The sequence below is a fragment of the Hyla sarda genome, chromosome 12 (assembly GCF_029499605.1).
Source record: "Hyla sarda isolate aHylSar1 chromosome 12, aHylSar1.hap1, whole genome shotgun sequence".
Classification (NCBI taxonomy): domain Eukaryota; kingdom Metazoa; phylum Chordata; class Amphibia; order Anura; family Hylidae; genus Hyla; species Hyla sarda.
In genome coordinates, this window is record NC_079200.1 from 80,505,611 (window position 1) to 80,525,465 (window position 19,855).

The following is a 19,855-nucleotide window of genomic DNA, read 5'->3' on the forward strand; positions in this document are numbered from 1 at the left end:
TGGGAAGGGGGTGTTGCTGGTGGATGATGGGGGTGCTACTGCTGGGGTGCTACTGCTTGGGTGGGTGATGTGCTACTTCTGGGGTGTTACTGCTTGGGTGGGTGGGGTGCTACTGCTGTTATCACAGGGGGGTGTTGCTGGTGGATGATGGGGGTGCTACTGCTAGGGTGCTACCCCCCCCAGCCGTAGCACCCCCATCATCCACCAGCAACACCCCCCTGTGATAACAGCAGTAGTACCCTAACCATTCAGTTTGTAGGCCTGCGCACACCCCTCACCAATTCATCAGCGACACCCCCAGCGCCCCCTTTTCGCCCTGGCAGTACTGGTATTGACTTACCAGGGTCAGGTGCACCGCACTAGCTACGTAGGTAGGCGAAGCAGGCCAAGACTCGTCGCACCAGGTCAGTGTGGACGGCGCGTCACGTCGGCGCCGCCCCCACGCTGCTGACGTCACCTGACGCCGACCCCTGCTTTGCCGGTGTCTGTGAGGTACTTCACAGATACAATGAGTACGGGAGGCAGCGGGAAAGGTACGGGGAGGGGGCCGTGGCCCGCAAAATATCGCACAGTACAGGGAGGGGGCCGCGGCCCGCAAAATATCGCACAGTATGGGGAGGGGGCCGCGGGCCGCAAGTTTAAGACCCCTGCTTTAAGGAGTTCGACTTATGGCTTAGTAAATGGTGTCAAGAGCAAGAATTTGGCTTTGTGTCTCATGATAGCTCTACTTGGAATAGAAAGGAACTGTACAAAAGACATGGTTTGCATCTTTCTCTCAAGGGAACGAATGTACTCCATGAACAATTCCAAGAATTTGCTAAGGAGTATTTAAACTAGGAAGGGGGGGGGGGGCAAAAGAGTGATAATCCATGAGTCCAATTGCCCCCCGTAACAATGTCAGAATATGTCAGTAGCCCAGAGGTTAAGAAATGACAAGCTCAGAGTTCAGTCTACAAATGCTCGTAATTTAGGTAATAAAATCAACGAACCAGGGTCAATAATTGCATCTGAGAATGTAAATTTAGAGGCTGTCACTGAGATTTGGTTTAACCTCTTAAGGACCAAGGACGTACCGGTACGTCCTGAGTCCTTTCCCTTTCTATAACGCGGGGCCACGGGACCCGTGGCTAATAGCGTGCAGCACTGATCGCAGTGCCGCGTGCTATTAACCCTTTAGATGCGCCGTTCAAAGTTAAGCGCCGCGTCTAAAGTGAAAGTGAAAAAATGCCGGCTAGCTCAGGGAGCTGTTCAAGATCGGGGCATCCCGAACAGCTGAGATCCAGGCATGAGCAGTCAAGCGGCAGAATCATCAATCACTGGTTTCCTATGAGAAACCAGTGATCAATGTAAAAGATCAATGTGTGCAGTGTTATAGGTCCCTATGGGAGCTATAACATTGCAAAAAAAAAGTGAAAAAAAAGTGAATAAAGATCATTTAACCCCTCCCCTATTGAAAGTTTGAATCACCCTCCTTTTCCCATTTAAAAAAAAAAAAAAAAAAACACAGTGTAAATAAAATAAAAACAAACATATGTGGTATCGCCGCATGCGGAAATGTCCGAATTATAATTTATTAAGCTGCACGGTCAATGGCGTACGTGCAAAAAATTCCAAAGTCCAAAATACTGTATTTTTGGTCACTTTTTATATCATGGAAAAAATGGATAAAAAGCGATCAACAAGTCTGATCAATACAAAATTGGTACAGTTAAAAACTTCAGATCACGGCGCAAAAAATGAACCCTCATACCGCCCCAAACGCGGAAAAATAAAAAAGTTATAGGGGTCAGAAGATGACAATTTTAAACGTATAAATTTTCCTGCATGTAGTTATGATTTTTTTCAGAAGTATGACAAAATTCAACCTATATTAGTAGGGAATCATTTTAATTCGCCGCATCCCGAACAGTTTAAAGGACAGCTGGAGGGTCCCTACCTGCCTCCTAGAGTCCGATCGCCGAATGACTGCTCAGTGCCTGAGATCCAGGCATGAGCAGTCAAGCGGCAGAATCACCGATCACTGGTTTCCTATGAGAAACCAGTGATCAATGTAATAGATCAGTGTGTGCAGTGTTATAGGTCCCTATGGGAGCTATAACACTGCAAAAAAAAAAAAAAAAGTGGAAAATAAAAAAAGGGAATAAAGATCATTTAACACCTCCCCTATTAAAAGTTTGAATCACGCCTCTTTTCCCATAAAAAAAAAAACTGTGTAAATAAAAATAAGCATATGTGGTATCGCCGCGTGCGGAAATTTCCGAATTATAAAAATATATCATTGATTAAACCGCACGGTCAATGGCGTACGCGCAAAAAAATTCCAAAGTCCAAAATAGTGTATTTTTGGTCACTTTTTATATCATGAAAAAATAAATAAAGAGTGATCAACAAGTCTGATCAATACAAAAAGGGTACCGCTAAAAACTTCAGATCAAGACACAAAAAATGAGCCCTCATACTGACCCAAACACGGTAAAATAAAAAAGTTATAGGGGTCAGAAGATGACAATTTTAAACGTATAAATTTTCCTGCATGTAGTTATGATTTTTTTCAGAAGTACAACAAAATCAAACCAATATAAGTAGGGTATCATTTAAATTGTATGGACCTACACCGCCACCGCCACCCCCTACTGCACCGCCCCCATTACCTCCCCCATCCCCGGTTTTATAATTACCTGTTCCCGGGGTCCACTCTACATCTGGCTCCGGTGGCGTCCTCCTGAGCTGTCACTGTGCGCACTGACGGTGACGTCACGTCACTCGTCATTGCGCACAGCATAACGCAGGACGCAGCAGGAACCAGAAGTAGCGTGGACCCCGGGAACAGGTAATTATAAAACCGGGGATGGAGGGAGGCAATGGGGCCGGGGCGGTGCGGTGGGTCGGGGGGTTGCGGCGGTCGCGATGCGGTGGGGGCGGTGCGGGGGGCATTATTAGGTTATCGGCAAGGTAATTGCCGATACTGATAATGCCCAAAATCGTGATTATCGGCCGATAATATCGGCCAAACCGATAATCGGTCGATCCCTATACAGAAGAGACAGATAAGGTAAGAAAGGGGGAGGGGTGGCCCTGTATGTGAAAGATAGCATAAAATCTAACCTAATACAAGTTAGTGAGGCAAACATAGAGTCAGTTTGGGTTAGATTGCAGGTTGGTAATCATGCAGTAACTCGTGTAGGTGTGATATATAGACCACCTGGCCAAGTTAAAGAATTAGATGATCTACTAGGTGAGGAAATATCTAAAATGGCAATAAAAGGAGAAGTTATCATTATGGGAGACTTCAAACTTCCGGATATAAACTGGAAAACCAAAATAGCTAGTTCTGCCAGGAGTACAGATATTCGAAATTTCCTACTGGGATTATCTTCACAACAAGTGGTTGAGGAGCCAACCTGGAGGGAGGAAACTTTGGATTTGGTATTTACAAATGGGGATTTGGTATATGATGTTACTGTAGGCGAAAGCTTGGGATTTAGTGATCACCAGTCAGTGTGGTTTAATATAAGAACAATGAAGGAGTCACACCACACAAAAGGACAATTGGTGGTTTTGTGTATATTTTCTATGTGCAATTTTATTGTTGTATTTAAGATCTTTGGTAAAATAAAATAAAAAAATAAAAAAAAGGGAGGAAGACCAATGAATCGTTTGATGCATGTGTCTTTACAGAGGAAGAGGTTCTACGTTTTCTGTCTAAAGTTAAGACAAATAAGTCACAGGGGCCTTATGGGATACACTCAAAATTATTAAAAGAGCTTAGCGGTGAACTAGCAAAACCGTTAACAGATTTATTTAACCAGTCACTGGTAACCGGAGTCGTCCCTGAAGATTGGAAATTTGCAAATGTCGTGCACATTCACAAGAAAGGTAGTAGGGAGGAATCAAGCAACTATAGGCCAGTTAGTCTGACATCAATAGTGGGGAAATTAATGGAAACCCTACCAAACACTAGACGCGTTCAGGGTTATATAATGCAACCCTTTCCTCAGTAGTCAACTACTGAGGAAAGGGTTGCATTATATAACCCTGAAACGCGTCTAGTCCCATATGCATAGCCACTGGCATAAACGCTACTTATGAACTGTGTCCATTACTAACGGCTAGTTACCTTCTGTGAACCTACAAACTACAGCGTATCTAGTCCAGCATTTGTCCGGTCCAGCTTTTACAAGTTCAACTCAGGTGCAGTGTTTCCAGCTTCAACATCTGCTGACGTCACACGCCGATAACACGAGGTGAGCTCCTCGTATCCAGCGTGCGGTCCTCGGTCCCACACAGCCAGCATCATAGCCAAGCGGTGAGGATTTCTCCATCTACAGCGCCTGCCAGCACCAACGGTCCCCCAGCGGTGAGGATCTCTCCATCTACAGGGCCTACCAGCGCCAACGGTCCTCCGGCAGCTTGTGTACATCGGCGCCTGCCAGCGCCATTAGCCCCTGACGACCACCACCACTTCACAATAGGACTCTGCTAGGCTATTTTTTCATCATCATCTGAGACCGGTCCACAGAGGACTCAGCGCGATAAACCACCCAGGCACTGTTATAACAATACCTGTTTCCAGTGCAAACTGCCCGAGTTGTCACAAAAGACCGGTAACATATTTAAATTGCTACAAACTGTCTAGTATTACAAAAAGGACACATTTATATATTAGCCACTTAAGTATTGTATTATTTAGGCTCTGCCTATGGCTTGTCTTGTGCAATAGGTATCTGCTTATTCCACATAGGCATTTGCTTGTTGCACACAAGAAACCACACATTTATGCCAGTGGTATAATTATATGCTTATTATTTCATGTACTTTTATTATCTGTTGCCTGTATTTTATGTGTTCTCCACACACGGGCCCTGGGAGGAGTAACTTTTTATATATTGTCATTTTAATAAATATATTTCATTATTATTGAAGCACGACCCAGTAATCTATTCTATAGAGCATATTTAAAAGAAGAAAAAAGTGGTAGCTGCACATACTGTGAAGGAGTTTAAGCATGCATGGGATAAGCATAAGGCTATCCTTCATATAAGATAGGGCCAGGGACTATTGATAGGATTTAGATTATTGGGCAGAATAGATGGGCAAATGGTTCTTATCAGCCGACAAATTCTATGTTGCTATGTTTCCATGTGCCTTCCTGGGTTGCCATTTGATGTTCACACTACAGAATTCACGGACGGAACATTTCTGGACGCAGATAGTGAGTAATCTTTGAGGTGTGGACTCTACCAGAACATTGAGCAGATTCAATGTTCTGGTGGAATTATTTGTCTGAAATTCCTACCAGAAAATTCCACAGTGTGAATGGGTAAACGGAAAACCCATTCACTTGCATGTTACTGTCATGCAGCAGAATTTCTGACAAATTTCTGAGCGGAATTTCGGTCAGAACTTTCGTAGTTTGAACCCGGCCTTATAGTCTCAGTTCTGTCATTCTGCATCTACCATTAGTTTTCAGTACTGCAGCACATTTATATTACTTCCAATGCTGCCAAGGTTTTTAAATGGTTATTACAGTACAATGATCATGAGTCCACTATTAGATCAGATACATATTTACAGTTCTACCAACATCCGAATCTGTACTGCCATCTTGGGTCCATTTCAAGTATTACAGCACATTCATAGTTCCATCAATATCTCATCCACTGCTGCCACCCAGTGTTCAATAAGAGGTACCTCCACTGCTAATAAAACTAATGGAAACATTACACTAGGTTAATGCTGGCAATGCCTGGTTCTATGCATCTGGCCAGGCAAAAAAGGTTAGTGGTTAGGTCCCGCATCACATGAGAAACCTTGGCGTGGTGTGCGGGCTCAGGTATGTCCTTCATATAAGGATATACTGGCTAATGTCTCATTTTTACATCAGTTTTGAGGATTAGCTAATATCATTGTATATATTTACCACAGGTTTGAAACCCCACTTTTGTCCATAGGTGCGGGTCCTCTACCCCATTGTATGAGTGCACAATTGCACTTGGGGTTGAGCACCTGTTATCACCTTGAGACTACGTTGTTTTGTTTTTCTGTTTAAAGTTAGTCATGTTGTTCGCATCCATATACATGTTTATCAGGTGTCAGGATGTGATTGTGGTACTTGTGACCATCTGCAGGCATTCTCCATTGTATGCAATTTTTGCTGGGGACATCGCCCTTAGCAACGGTTGACAAGTGCAGGGCCTCCACCCCAGCGAAGGTGCACAATTGCACTTGGGGTTGAGTTTCCTGCTATAGCCATGTCCATGCAAATATAAGCCGTCAAGCGTCTTTTAAGGCTTATACCAATGCACCCTTTTATCTTATTGGGTAGCGTTGGGGGTTTCACCTGTGAGGCCTGTTATATCTAGACCAGCAAGGGTGGGGCTTGTAAACTGTCTCCCCCTCCCATTGTATGTGTGCTGAGTTCACACTGGAGGCGACTGAGGAGCAGTCTGCAAGTTGGACCTTAGGCTTCTGTATATCTGGTTCCTGGTTCTATGCATCTGGCCAGGCAAAAAAGGTTAGTGGTTAGGTCCCGCATCACATGATAAACCTTGGCGTTGGTGTGCGGGCTCAGGTATGTCCTTCATATAAGGATATACTGGCTAATGTCTCATTTTTACATCAGTTTTGAGGATTAGCTAATATCATTGTATATATTTACCACAGGTTTGAAACCCCACTTTTGTCCATAGGTGCGGGACCTCTACCCCATTGTATGAGTGCACAATTGCACTTGGGGTTGAGCACCTGTTATCACCTTGAGACTACGTTGTTTTGTTTTTCCAATGCCACATACAGCCAATAATCCATCAACATGACCACATCACTATCATTTTCAACCTTCATGTTGCAAGGCCAAAGTTGCTATGTAGCACTATCCTTATTCAGAGGTCTGTGCTGCCATTCAGTATCCACTCCAAGTTTTACAACTCAGATGTCAACAATTAAGATTCTGAGCATTTATTCCCTACACTACAAACATGGATAACTGTATAATTGTAATTCCATCAATACTGCCCTCCAGTGGTTACTCTTTAAACCACACTACATTTATTATTCTATTACAAACAGCAATCCCACCTGTGTTGCCCCCAGTATTCATATTAGGTGACATACTAAGGTCCCAATGACATCATTCATGGTGTACTGTCAAAAAGGTATTCCAGACTTCCAGTTCCGGGTCCATGCTGTGACAACGCACGGAACAGGAGCCCCACACACTCTCCTACATATTGGCCCGCATACCCACTGAACCTACCTGCTATTTGGGCTTCTGAGCTCCTCCGGACACGGAGTTGGTGTGTGGAGCAGTACCGCAAATCAGCGCGGAAAAGCAAAAAGAAGACTACACTAGGCCACAGCGACAAAGCAAGTATGGCGGCTTCTCCCACGTCTGACACGGCATCTATGCTAGTTTAGACTATGCTCGTTTAGCAGCCGAGGTTGCGAAGCACATAGCCCCTAAAGTACAGGAAATGCTGGCGGCTACTGTACATTCCACCATGCGAGACCTGCAACAGACTGTGACGCAGCATGATGCCAGACTGACTGCAATGGATGATCGCTTTGAGGAGGTGGAAGCTACATCTGATTCTGCCATGACTCAGATTTCTATGGTGGAAAATGAATGCAAGCCTCTAAGAGAGAAGGTGGAAGAACTCAACAACCGATCACTGAAGAACAATCTCTGGGTGGTTGGAGTGCCTGAGTCGGTCCCGGGTAAGATGCTCCTCCGCTTCTGTGAATCAATACTGCTGAACTGTTGGGAATGGGACACTTATGCAAGATAGAACGGGCCCATCGTATTTAAGATCAGCACCTGATGCCCCTGACCCCCCTGGACTTCCTCACCGGGGTAGACCTAGACAAGTCATGGTGAAATATTTAACCATCCAACAATGAAGCTTTATTGAAAGTATCAGGAACAGTACAAAAGCATTAGGAGAGTACAATAGAAAACAGGTCCGGAGACCAAACCAGTAACTTAACAAATAGGTACATAGTAAGTGCAGCAGTACAATAGAACACTTAAAGGGGTACTCTGGTGAAAAACTTTTTTTTTTTTTTTAAATCAACTGGTGCCAGAAAGTTGAACAGATTTGTAAATTAAAGAGAAAAAAATATGTGCAGCTCACAATTATATCACCAACCGAGGACAAATGGGTAATGCACATATACCTATGGTGCCAATAATAAATATTAGAAAAAGAGACAAAAATACCCGGACCTCAAGGAAGAAACTATATGAATCAATTGAAGGAAACAAGGATCGTGCTTCAATTATAATAGGATATACAGATTTTATTAAAAATTGATATAAAATATTCCACCTCACAAGGGGCCCCTTGTGAGAGAAGTATACAATGACCTAAAATTGATGACCTGAAATAGAGTTGATAGTCTATTTTTGGTCATTGTATACTCCTCTCACAAGGAGCCCCTTGTGAGGTGGAATATTTTATATTTTATATCAATTTTTAATTAAATCTGTATATCCTATTATAATTGAAGCACGATCCTTGTTTCCTTCAATTGATTCATATAGTTTACCTTCCTTGAGGTCTGGGTATGTTTGTCTCTTTTTCTAAGATTTGTAAATTACTTCTATTCTTTTCTTTTTGAAACACAGAGCTGTCTGCTGACATCATGAGCACAGTGCTCTCTGCTGACATCTCTGTCCATTTTAGGAACTGTCCAGAACAGCATATGTTTGCTATGGGGATTTCCTTTTACTCTGGACAGTTCATAAATGGACAGAAATGTCAGCAGAGAGCACTGTGCTCATGATGTCTGCAGACAGCTCTGTGTTTCAAACGGAAAAGAATTTCCACTGTAGTATTCAGCAGCTAATAAGTACAGGAAGGATTAATATTTTTTAATAGAAGTAATTTACAAATCTGTTTAACTTTCTGGCACCAGTTGATTTAAAAAAAAAAAAAAAAAATAAAGAGTTTTTCACCGGAGTGCCCCTTTAACCCCTTAAGGACTCAGCCCATTTTGGCCTTAAGGACTCAGACAATTTAATTTTTACGTTTTCATTTTTTCCTCCTCGCCTTCTAAAAATCATAACTCTTTTATATTTTCATCCACAGACTAGTATGAGGGCTTGTTTTTTGCGCGACCAGTTGTCCTTTGTAATGACATCACTCATTATATCATAAAATGTATGGCGCAACCAAAAAACACTATTTTTGTGGGGAAATTAAAACAAAAAACGCAATTTTGCTAATTTTGGAAGGTTTTGTTTTCACGCCGTACAATTTATGGTAAAAATGACATGTGTTTTTTATTCTGAGGGTCAATACGATTAAAATGATACCCATTATTATGTACTTTTATATTATTGTTGCGCTTAAAAAAAAATCACAAACTTTTTAACCAAATTAGTACGTTTATAATCCCTTTATTTTGATGACCTCTAACTTTTTTATTTTTCCGTATAAGCGGCGGTATGGGGGCTCATTTTTTGCGCCATGATCTGTACTTTTTTTTTATACCACATTTGCATATAAAAAACTTTTAATATATTTTTTATAATTTTTTTTAAATAAAATGTATTAAAAAAGTAGGAATTTTGGACTTTTTTTAATTTTTTTTCGTTCACGCCGTTCACCGTACGGGATCATTAACATTTTATTTTAATAGTTCGGACATTTACGCACGCGGCGATACCAAATATGTCTATAAAAAATGTTTTTTACGCTTTTTGGGGGTAAAATAGGAAAAAACGGACGTTTTACTTTTTTATTGGGGGAGGGGATTTTTCCCTTTTTTTTTACTTTTACATTTTTTTACATTTTTTTTTTTACACTTGAATAGTCCCCATAGGGGACTATTCATAGCAATACCATGATTGCTAATACTGATCTGTTCTATGTATAGGACATAGAACAGATCAGTATTATTGGTCATCTCCTGCTCTGGTCTGCTCGATCACAGACCAGAGCAGGAGACGCCGGGAGCCGCACGGAGGAAGGAGAGGGGACCTCCGTGCGGCGTTATGAATGATCGGATCCCCACAGCAGCGCTGCGGGCGATCCGATCGTTCATTTAAATCGCGAACTGCCGCAGATGCCGGGATCTGTATTGATCCCGTCACCTGCCGGCGGGTCCCTGGCTGCGATCAGCAGCCGGGATCAGCCGCGCATGACACTGGCATCGCTCCGATGCCCGCGGTTATGCTTAGGACGTAAATGTACGTCCTGGTGCGTTAAGTACCACCTCACCAGGACGTACATTTACGTCCTGCGTCCTTAAGGGGTTAAGTGCAATATAGGTCGGAGCAAAAACATAGTGCCATTCGATCAGCTACTCAAGAAGATACAGTGCCAGTCTCCTTCTAGTCAGGGACATAAAAAGTACAATATTACATAGGTCCAGAAACATCACCCCCCCCTCAAATATAACAATGGTCTATTAAAGAGAAAAATGATGGCGTATCTCAGGACAGCATGAGGAAGAGAACCAGGGTTCCCATGGTTAATTAAAGTGCTCCACACGATCTTCTCTAATAGCAGACAATTTTTCATTCAACATAATGGCATTGATTCTCTCCACCACCATGTGGAAGTGTAAATCCAATTTCCACCAACGAGCAGCAATATGAATGCGTGTTGCCAACAGGATATACTGGGAAAGTTTGAATGGGCGATATTGCATTCTAAAAGGTTTGTGACTCAGCAGGCAGTAGGAAGGTGTACGTGGCACCCGACAGGGAAGAATAGTTGTCAGCAGGTCAAGCACTCGTGTCCACAATCTGGCCACCACAGGGCAGCTCCACCAAGTATGGTACATGGTGCCTCTGAGGCCACATCCACGGAAGCACAGCAGAGAGACCAGAGGGTAAATAGCATGGAGGAGCACCGGCACCCTGTAGGAACGGTGCAATATCCGCAGTGAGGTTTCTAACAAAGGAAACCTGCCAGCTGCCCTTACTAATTGTGGAACAACAGGCTCTCCACTGTGCCACCGAGAGAGCCAAATGGGTATCGCCCTTCCAGTCTAGCATAAATTTAAGTTTAGTGTCTTGTGGTGGAGAGTATAAAAAAAGTGTGCATACATCAGAGAAAGTAAACCAGACATTCCAGGGGGAGTACAGCATATGCCTTTCGAATGGGGTGGGGAGAACCCATGTATCCCTAGGAAGCAATGAGGTGTAAAAGGATAAGATCTGTCTTGCTCTGAATAGTTCCCTGTCGGGTATGGTGTGACGAAGGCTCAGGTCAGCCAACGTAGGGAGGGAATGACCAATTATAATGTCATTTAAACAAGTTATATTGTGTGTTCTCCACTAAAGAAAGGCAGAGGGAGTGAGGCCAGGTGTAAAAGAAGGATTATGCAAGAAAGGAAGAAGCAGAGAGGAAATAGATTGTAAAGAAAACTTAAAGCGAACCCGACGCCAGAGAGAAAGAGCATATAGGACCACCATAGAAGAAGAGGGAAAAATACCAGATATGGGGTATGTGGTCCACATTAAAGCTGATAAGGAGTAGAGAGTAATCAGTGAGTCTTCCAAAGTGACCCATCTAGGTGCGTTGACTTTAGCATTGATAAAGGCAAGTTGGGCTATACAAGCAGCGTAATAATATTTAACCTCTTCAGGACATAGGGCGTATGGATACGCCCTGCATTCCGAGTCCTTAAGGACCAAGGGCGTATTGATACGCCCGTGGGAATTCCGGTCCCCACCGCTAGCCGGTTGGGGACCGGAGCCGGATGCCTGCTGAAATCGTTCAGCAGGCATCCCGGCATATCGCCCAGGGGGGTCATTATGCCCCCCCATGTCGGCGATGGCCGCAGATCGCTGGACAATTCAGTCCAGCGATCTGCGGCGATTCCGGGTCAATCGGGTCTCCAGTGACCCGGGATTACTGGCTGAGCTACAGCCAGAGCCAGCAGGGGTGAGGTGGCACTGGTGATTCGTCAGCCGGTTTAGGGCGCCTGCTGCGGGTGTCACTTCCGCAACCCGCTCCGCCCCTCTTACGGAGGACGTGAGGCCGATCCCCGGCGTCAATGTTGGGATCGGGGCCCCAGGAGCAGCGGCGGCGGCGAGAGACTGACCTGTGTCCCAAAGCAGCAGCAGGAGGTGAGTGACGGCCTCCTGCTGTTGCTTAGCAACAGCTCCCAGCATGCAAAAAGGGCTTGCTGGGAGCTGTAGTTATGCAACAGCAGGAGGCAGACAACCACAACTCCCAGCATTCCCTTATGGGCATGCTGGGACTTCTAGTTTTGCAACAGCTGGAGGCACATTTTTTCTATGGAAAAAGTGTACCTTCAGCTGTTGTATAACTACAACTCCCAGCTTGCACAAACAGCTAAAGTGCATGCTGGGAGTTGTAGTGGTGCATCTGCTGGTTGCATAACTACAACTCCCAGCATGCCCGTTGACTGTCGGTGACTGCTGAGAGTTGTAGTTTTGCAACAGCTGAAGGCAAAATGGTTGTGATACTCATTTTTTTTTTTTTTACCTAACTCAGTGTTTCACGACCGGTGTGCCTCCAGCTGTTGCAAACTACAACTCTCAGCAGTCACACCATGCACCGTACATGCTGGGTGTTGCAGTTGTGACTGAGTTAGGTCACAAACTCGGTGATACATAACTAGTGTGCCTACAGCTGTTGCAAAACTAAAACTCTCAGCATGTACAGTCTGTCAGCGCATGCTGGGAGTTGTAGTTTTGCAACAGCTGGATGTCCCCCCCCCCCCACTCCCCAATGTGAACGTACAGGGTACACTCACATGGGCGGATGTTTACAGTAAGTATCCGGCTGCAAGTTTGAGCTGCGGCAAATTTTCTGCCGCAGCTGAAACTGCCAGCGAGAAACTACTGTGAACCCCTGCCCGTGTGACTGTACCCTAAAAACACTACACTAACACAAAATAAAATAAAAAGTAAAAAAGACTACATATACACATACACATACCCCTACACAGCCCCCTCCCCAATAAAAATGACAAACGCCTGGTACGCCACTGTTACCAAAACGGAGCCTCCAGCTGTTGCAAAACAACAAATCCCAGTATTGTCGGACAGCCGTTGACTGTCCAGGCATGCTGCGAGTTTTGCAACAGCTGGAGGCACCCTGTTTGGGAATCACTGGCGTAGAATACCCATATGTCCACCCCTATGCAAGTCCCTAAATTAGGCCTCAAAAGCGCATGGCGCTCTCACTTTGGAGCCCTGTCGTATTTCAAGGCAACAGTTTAGGGTCACATATGGGGTATCGCCGTACTCGGGAGAAATTGTGTTACAAATTTTGGGGGCCATTTTCTGCTTTTACCCTTTTTTTAAATGTTACATTTTTGGGAAAACAAGCATTTTAGGTAAAAATTTTTTTTTTTTTTTTTTTTTTACATATGCAAAAGTAGTGAAACACCTGTGGGGTATAAAGGTTCACTTAACCCCTTGTTATGTTCCCCGAGGGGTCTAGTTTCCAAAATGGTATGCCATGTGTTTTTTTTTTTTGCTGTCCTGGCACCATAGGGGCTTCCTAAATGCGGCATGCCCCCAGAGCAAAATTTGCTTCCAAAAAGCCAAATGTGACTACTTCTCTTCTGAGACCTGTAGTGCGCCAGCAGAGCACTTTTCACCCCCATATGGGGTGTTTTTTCAATCGGGAGAAATTGGGCTTCAAATTTTGACGGGTATTTTCTGCTATTACCCTTTTTAAAAATGTAAAATTTTTGGGAAAACAAGCATTTTAGGTCAAAATTATTATTATTTTTTTTCATTTGCAAAAGTCATGAAACACCTGTGGGGTATTAAGGCTCACTTTATCCCATGTGACATTCCCAGAGGGGGTTTAGTTTCCAAAATGGTATGGCATGTGTTTTTTTTTTTTTTTTTTGCTGTTCTGGCACCATAGGGGCTTCCTAAATGCAACATGCCCCCCAAAAACCATTTCAGAAAAACCTACTCTCCAAAATCCCCTTGTCGCTCCTTCACTTCTGAGCCCTCTACTGCGCCCGCCGAACACTTTACATAGACATATGAGGTATGTGCTTACTCGAGAGAAATGGGGCTACAAATACAAGTAAACATTTTCTCCTTTTACCACTTGCAAAAATTCAAAAATTGGGTCTACAAGAACATGCAAGTGTAAAAAATGAAGATTTAGAATTTTCTCCTTCACTTTGCTGCTATTTCTGTGAAACACCTAAAGGGTTAAAACACTTACTGAATGTCATTTTGAATACTTTGGGGGGGGGTGTAGTTTTTATAATGGGGTCATTTATGGGGTATTTCTAATATGAAGACCCTTCAAATCCACTTCAAAACTAAACTGGTCCCTGAAAAATATGATAATTTTGTGAAAAATTTGAAAATTGCTGCTGAACCTTGAAGCCCTCTGGTGTCTTCCAAAAGTAAAAACACATCAATTTTATGATGCAAACATAAAAGTAGACATATTGTATATGTGATCCAAAAAAAAAAATGTATTCGTAATAGCCATTTTCCTTACAAGCAGAAAGCTTCAAAGTTAGAAAAATGCCGATGATAGTTTATAACAGCCCGTCCAATCCTAGGTCTCTTATATGACCAGATATATGTAAAGATATATCTCGTTGGAGGGAGGAAAGATCTTTCTTTAAGACTGGAATGGGGAGCGTCCGAAATAAGTATAACAAACGGGGGGGAGAAGCACCATTCTTACCACATTTATTCTCCCCACCCACAAAATACAGGAGTAGTACCATTTCTCAAGATCAGCCCTAAACGAGCGGTTCAAGGGGGTATAGTTTGCTGAGTATAAGGTGGACAATGTAGGAGTGAGGCGAAGCCCTAAGTAGGACAAACCTGAGGAAGAGTCGCTAAACCCAAAATTCAGGGAGATGAGATGTTTGGTAGAGGTAGGCATGTTACAGTAAAGGGCTTCTGACTTTGCGAGGTATTAATACGGAGACCTGAGGCACCTGCAAACTTATCCAGGACGTGCATAAAAAAAGTTTTTGTAAGGCTCGCATAATACCTCCTTTCACATTCCCTAGTCAAAACTTGTATGCGGATTATATCCTGGAATATTAAGGTATTGCAATCCCAGCTCAAGGAGGAGTTTGGTACTTAGGCACCTTAAGAAACTCTCACCTGATGTGGATTTCCTACAGGAAACCGACCTAACAGAGGGAGACTATTTTTATATGAAGAAGTGGTGGGTTGGTAGGGTGAAGGTATCCCCTTTAACCCCTTAAGGACCAAGGGCGTACAGGTACGCCTTTGCTCCCTGGTACTTAAAGGACCAAGGGCGTACCTGTACGCCCGTGGGAATTTCGCTCCCTGCCGTGCGGGGACCGGACCGGGGTGACTGCTGATATCAATCAGCAGGCACCCCGCGCCAATGCCCAGGAGGGTCATCAGACCCCCCCATGTAGGCGATCGCCGAAAATCGCAAGTGTATTCACACTTGCGATTTTCGGCTATTCCGGTGATGCGGGTCACGTGTGACCCGCTGACCCAGAGATACAAGGTGATCGGGGGTGTAGGATACACCAATACACCCCCTATCACCCTCTGTATGTATGGGGAGGTGGCGATTTCGTCACCCCTCCAGGATCGCTGCTATTGGCCGGACAATAGTCTGGCCAATAGCAGCCGGCAGGGGAGGGGTTAACGGCCCCTTCTCGCGGCTCTGCTTGCTCCCTGAGTGCATTCAGCAGCCAGAGCTGCGAGAAGGAGCCAGGGACCCGCCCTCTGTGAAGATCGGAGCCCCTCACAGAGGAAGATCCCCCTTAGAGCAGGGAGAGAGTACAGCCCCAGGGACAGGTAGGGTTAACCAGTAAAATAAAGTTTAAAAAAAAAGTTAAAAAATTTCCCCCCCCCCCTGACCCCCTAATAGGGCCTAAAGGGTCTGCCACAATTTTTTTAGTGTGACCCAGGCCCTATTAGGGATTCAGGGCTCTGCATTTGGCGATTTTTTTTGGGGGGGGCCGCAGCGCTTCCCCCCCCCCCATACTGTTAATTACACCAATCACACACACTACATACTCACCCCCGCCCCCCCACACACACACACACCCGCCACCAACCCCCCCCCCCAGCGTATAAAAAAAGACGGTGGCTCGCCAGGCATTTTCGGCAGCGGAGGCATACGCTTTTCTTGCCTCCGACTCAGAATCTGTCAGTGAGGACGATGAAGAGCCTACATTCCTGTGTTCTTCATCTTCCTCCTCATCATCTAGTACTGATGATGAGCCCCCTGCACGGCGGCGGAGACACCGCCAGGCGAGGCCATGCACCCCCCATGATAGTGGCCCAGTGGCCGGCACTAGTGTGAGTGGTGATGCTGCTCGTACTAGGAGTCCGACCCCCCAGACAAGTTTATCGGATCCCCCTTCCGGTGAACCTGTCTGGAGACCCCCAGAGGCTTATCAGCCACGGGTTCCGGAGTTTGTTGGAGACTCCAGAATCCGGATTGACAATTATGGATTCACTGAAATTGACAATTTCAGTTATTTTTTCAGTGACAGTTTTGTCAATCACATGGTGGAGCAGACGAATCTGTACGCCAGGCAGTTCATCGCCCACCACCCTGATTCTGTTTTGGCCAGGCCCAATGAATGGTAAGCCATTGATGCAGCAGAGATGAGGACATTTTGGGGCCTCTTGCTGCATATGGACCTGGTCAATAAACCAAGTGTCAGACAGTACTGGAGTGGGGACATCCTCTACCAGACCCCGCTTTACAGTATGGTCATGGCACGGAGGCGGTTCGAGGCCATTCGGAAATGCCTACATTATGCAGATAATGCGGCATGTCCGCCCCGAGGTGATCCCGCCCATGAGCGGCTTTACAAAGTGAGGCCGGTCATCGATCACTTTGGGGCCAAATTTTTGGAGGCCTACGTACCCCTCAGGGAGCTCTCGGTTGATGAGTCTCTTATCAGTTTTAAGGGGAGACTCATCTTCCGCCAGCTCTATAAACTTTGAGAGCACCTCAGGGTACACTCAAGTTTAGAGTGTATGAGGGACGAGATTCCCTTATTGAACCCCCAGATTGTTACCCCACTCAGGGTGTTAGCGGGAAAATTGTTTGGGAGCTTGTGCACCCTTTGCTGGATAAGGGTTACCACGTGTACGTGGACAACTTTTATACCAGCATCCCTCTGTTCACATCCCTTGCCGCCAGATCCACGTCCGCTTGTGGGACCGTGCGGAAAAACCAGAGAGGCCACCCTCTAAATTTTCTGCAGACACCTATGCCCAAGGGTGTGTCCCGTGCCCTTACCCATGAAAACCTGTTGCTGGTCAGGTATAAGGATAAGAGGGATGTCCTTATGCTGACCACTATTCATGGTAACCGCAGCTCACCTGTCCCTGTGCAAAGTACCACAACACCGGTCCTCAAGCCCGATTGTATTCTGGACTTCAATCGGTATATGGGGGGAGTTGATCTTTCTGATCAAGTCCTCAAGCCATACATGGCCATGCGGAAAACACGGGTATGGTACAAAAAAAGTTGCGGTCTACTTGGTACAGGTTGCCATGTACAACGCTTTTGTACTGTCCCAGTACGCTGGCAACACAGGGACATTCCTCCAGTTCCAAGAAGAAGTCCTAAAGGTCCTGATCTTTGGCGACCGGGAAAGAGCAGGCCGGACTTCCCAAGGAACTGGAGTTATAGGTGCCAGGATCGTCCCAGGCCAACACTTTCCAGGTGAGGTCCCCCACACTGGAAAGAAGGGACGATCCCAGAAAAAATGCAGAGTGTGTAACAGGAGGGGGATTCGGAAGGACACCACCACTCAATGTGACACTTGCCCCGATCATCCGGGCCTCTGCATTAAAAACTGCTTCAGGGAGCATCACACTTCCATGCAGTACTAAATTTTCCCTTTTCATTTTAATTTTCCATAATTTGACCCCAATGTACCATGTCCAGTGTACATTCCAAATTTTAACACCATAAAACAACTAAATTGCCCAAAAAAACTCATCTAAAAAACAAACTGATGAGACCTCTGGGGGTATTTTTTTCTCTAGGTCATGGGTCACTGAGTCACTATCATCGGGGACTTTTTTTGTTGCCTCAAATGCGCAGCGCTCTCTCTCCACTTGAGAGGGGTGCGCATTTGAGGCAACAGGTTAGGGACGGCCACACACGTCACATTCCCAGAATGATGATTCAGAGCATAGGGGTTGGGGCGGGCATATTTTTTAGTTTTGGCTATGCTCTGGATCATCATTCTGGGAACATAACCTGTTTTATAATTTTATGTCTCACTGTACCCCATTTTAGTTATTTAGTGTACCCTAGTTATTTACCCCATGTAATGCCCCTTGAGGGGGGGGTCCCACTGTTCTGGCTCCATAGGCCGCAACGCAGAAGCTCAAGGCCCCTGAATGCGACCTGCTCCTCTCAGACCAGTGTGCAAGCTGTTTACGCCCAGATTTGAGGTATGTCCTTATTCCAAAGAAATGTATTTACAAACTTACGGTGACATTTTCTCCTTTTACCACTTGTGAAAATGAAAAATTTGGTGTAACCCCAGCATTTTAGTGTAACAAAATCACATTTTTCATTTTCACATCCCACTTCATGAATATTTATCAAACACCTGTGGGGTGTGAAGACTCACTGTACCCCTTGTTATGTTCCTTGAGGGATGTAGTTTCCGAAACAGTATGCCATGTGTTTTTTTTTTTTTTTTTGCTGTCCTGGCACCATAGGGGCTTCCTAAATGTGACATGCCCCCCGAGCAAAATTTGCTCTCAAAAAGCCAGATATGACTCCTCTTCTGAGCATTATAGTTCGCCCGTAGTGCACTTCAGGTCAACTTATGGGGTACCTCCATTCTCAAAAGAGATGGGGTTACAATTTTTTGGGGGTATTTTCTGCTATTAACCCTTGCAAAAATGTGAAATTTGGGGGGAAACACACATTTTAGTGAAAATTTTTTTTTTTTTTTTACATATGCAAAAGTTGTGAAACCCCTGTGGGGTATTAAGGCTCACTTTATTCCTTGTTACACTCCTCAAGGGGTCTAGTTTCCAAAATGGTATGCCATGTGTTTTTTTTTGCTGTTCTGGCACCATAGGGGCTTCCTAAATGCAACATGCCCCCCAAAAACCATTTCCGAAAAACGTACTCTCCAAAATCCCCTTGTCGCTCCTTCCCTTCTGAGCCCTCTACTGCACCCGCCGAACACTTTACATAGACATATGAGGTATGTGCTTACTCGAGAGAAATTGGGCTACAAATACAAGTATACATTTTCTCCTTTTACCCCTTGTAAAAATTCAAAAATTGGGTCTACAAGAACATGCAAGTGTAAAAAATTAAGATTGTGAATTTTCTCCTTCACTTTGCTGCTATTCTTGTGAAACACCTAAAGGGTTAACACTTACTGAATGTCATTTTGAATACTTTGGGGGGTCGTAGTTTTTATAATGGGGTCATTTATGGGGTATTTCTAATATGAAGACCCTTCAAATCCACTTCAAACCTGAAATGGTCCCTGAAAAATAGTGAGTTTGAAAATTTTGTGAAAAATTTGAAAATTGCTGCTGACCTTTGAAGCCCTCTGGTCTTCGAAAAGTAAAAACTTGTCAATTTTTTGATACAAACATAAAGTAGACATATTGGAAATGTGAATAAAAAATTTTTTTATTTGGAATATCCATTTTCCTTACAAGCAGAGAGCTTCAAAGTTAGAAAAAAGAAACATTTTCTATTTTTTCATCAAATTTTGGGCTTTTTCACCAAGAAAGGATGCAAGTTACCACAAAAATTTACCACCATGTTAAAGTAGAATATGTCATGAAAAAACAATCTCAGAATGATAAGTAAAAGCATTCCAGAGTTATTAATGTTTAAAGTGACAGTGGTCAAATGTTCAAAAAATGCTCTGGTCCTAAAGGTGT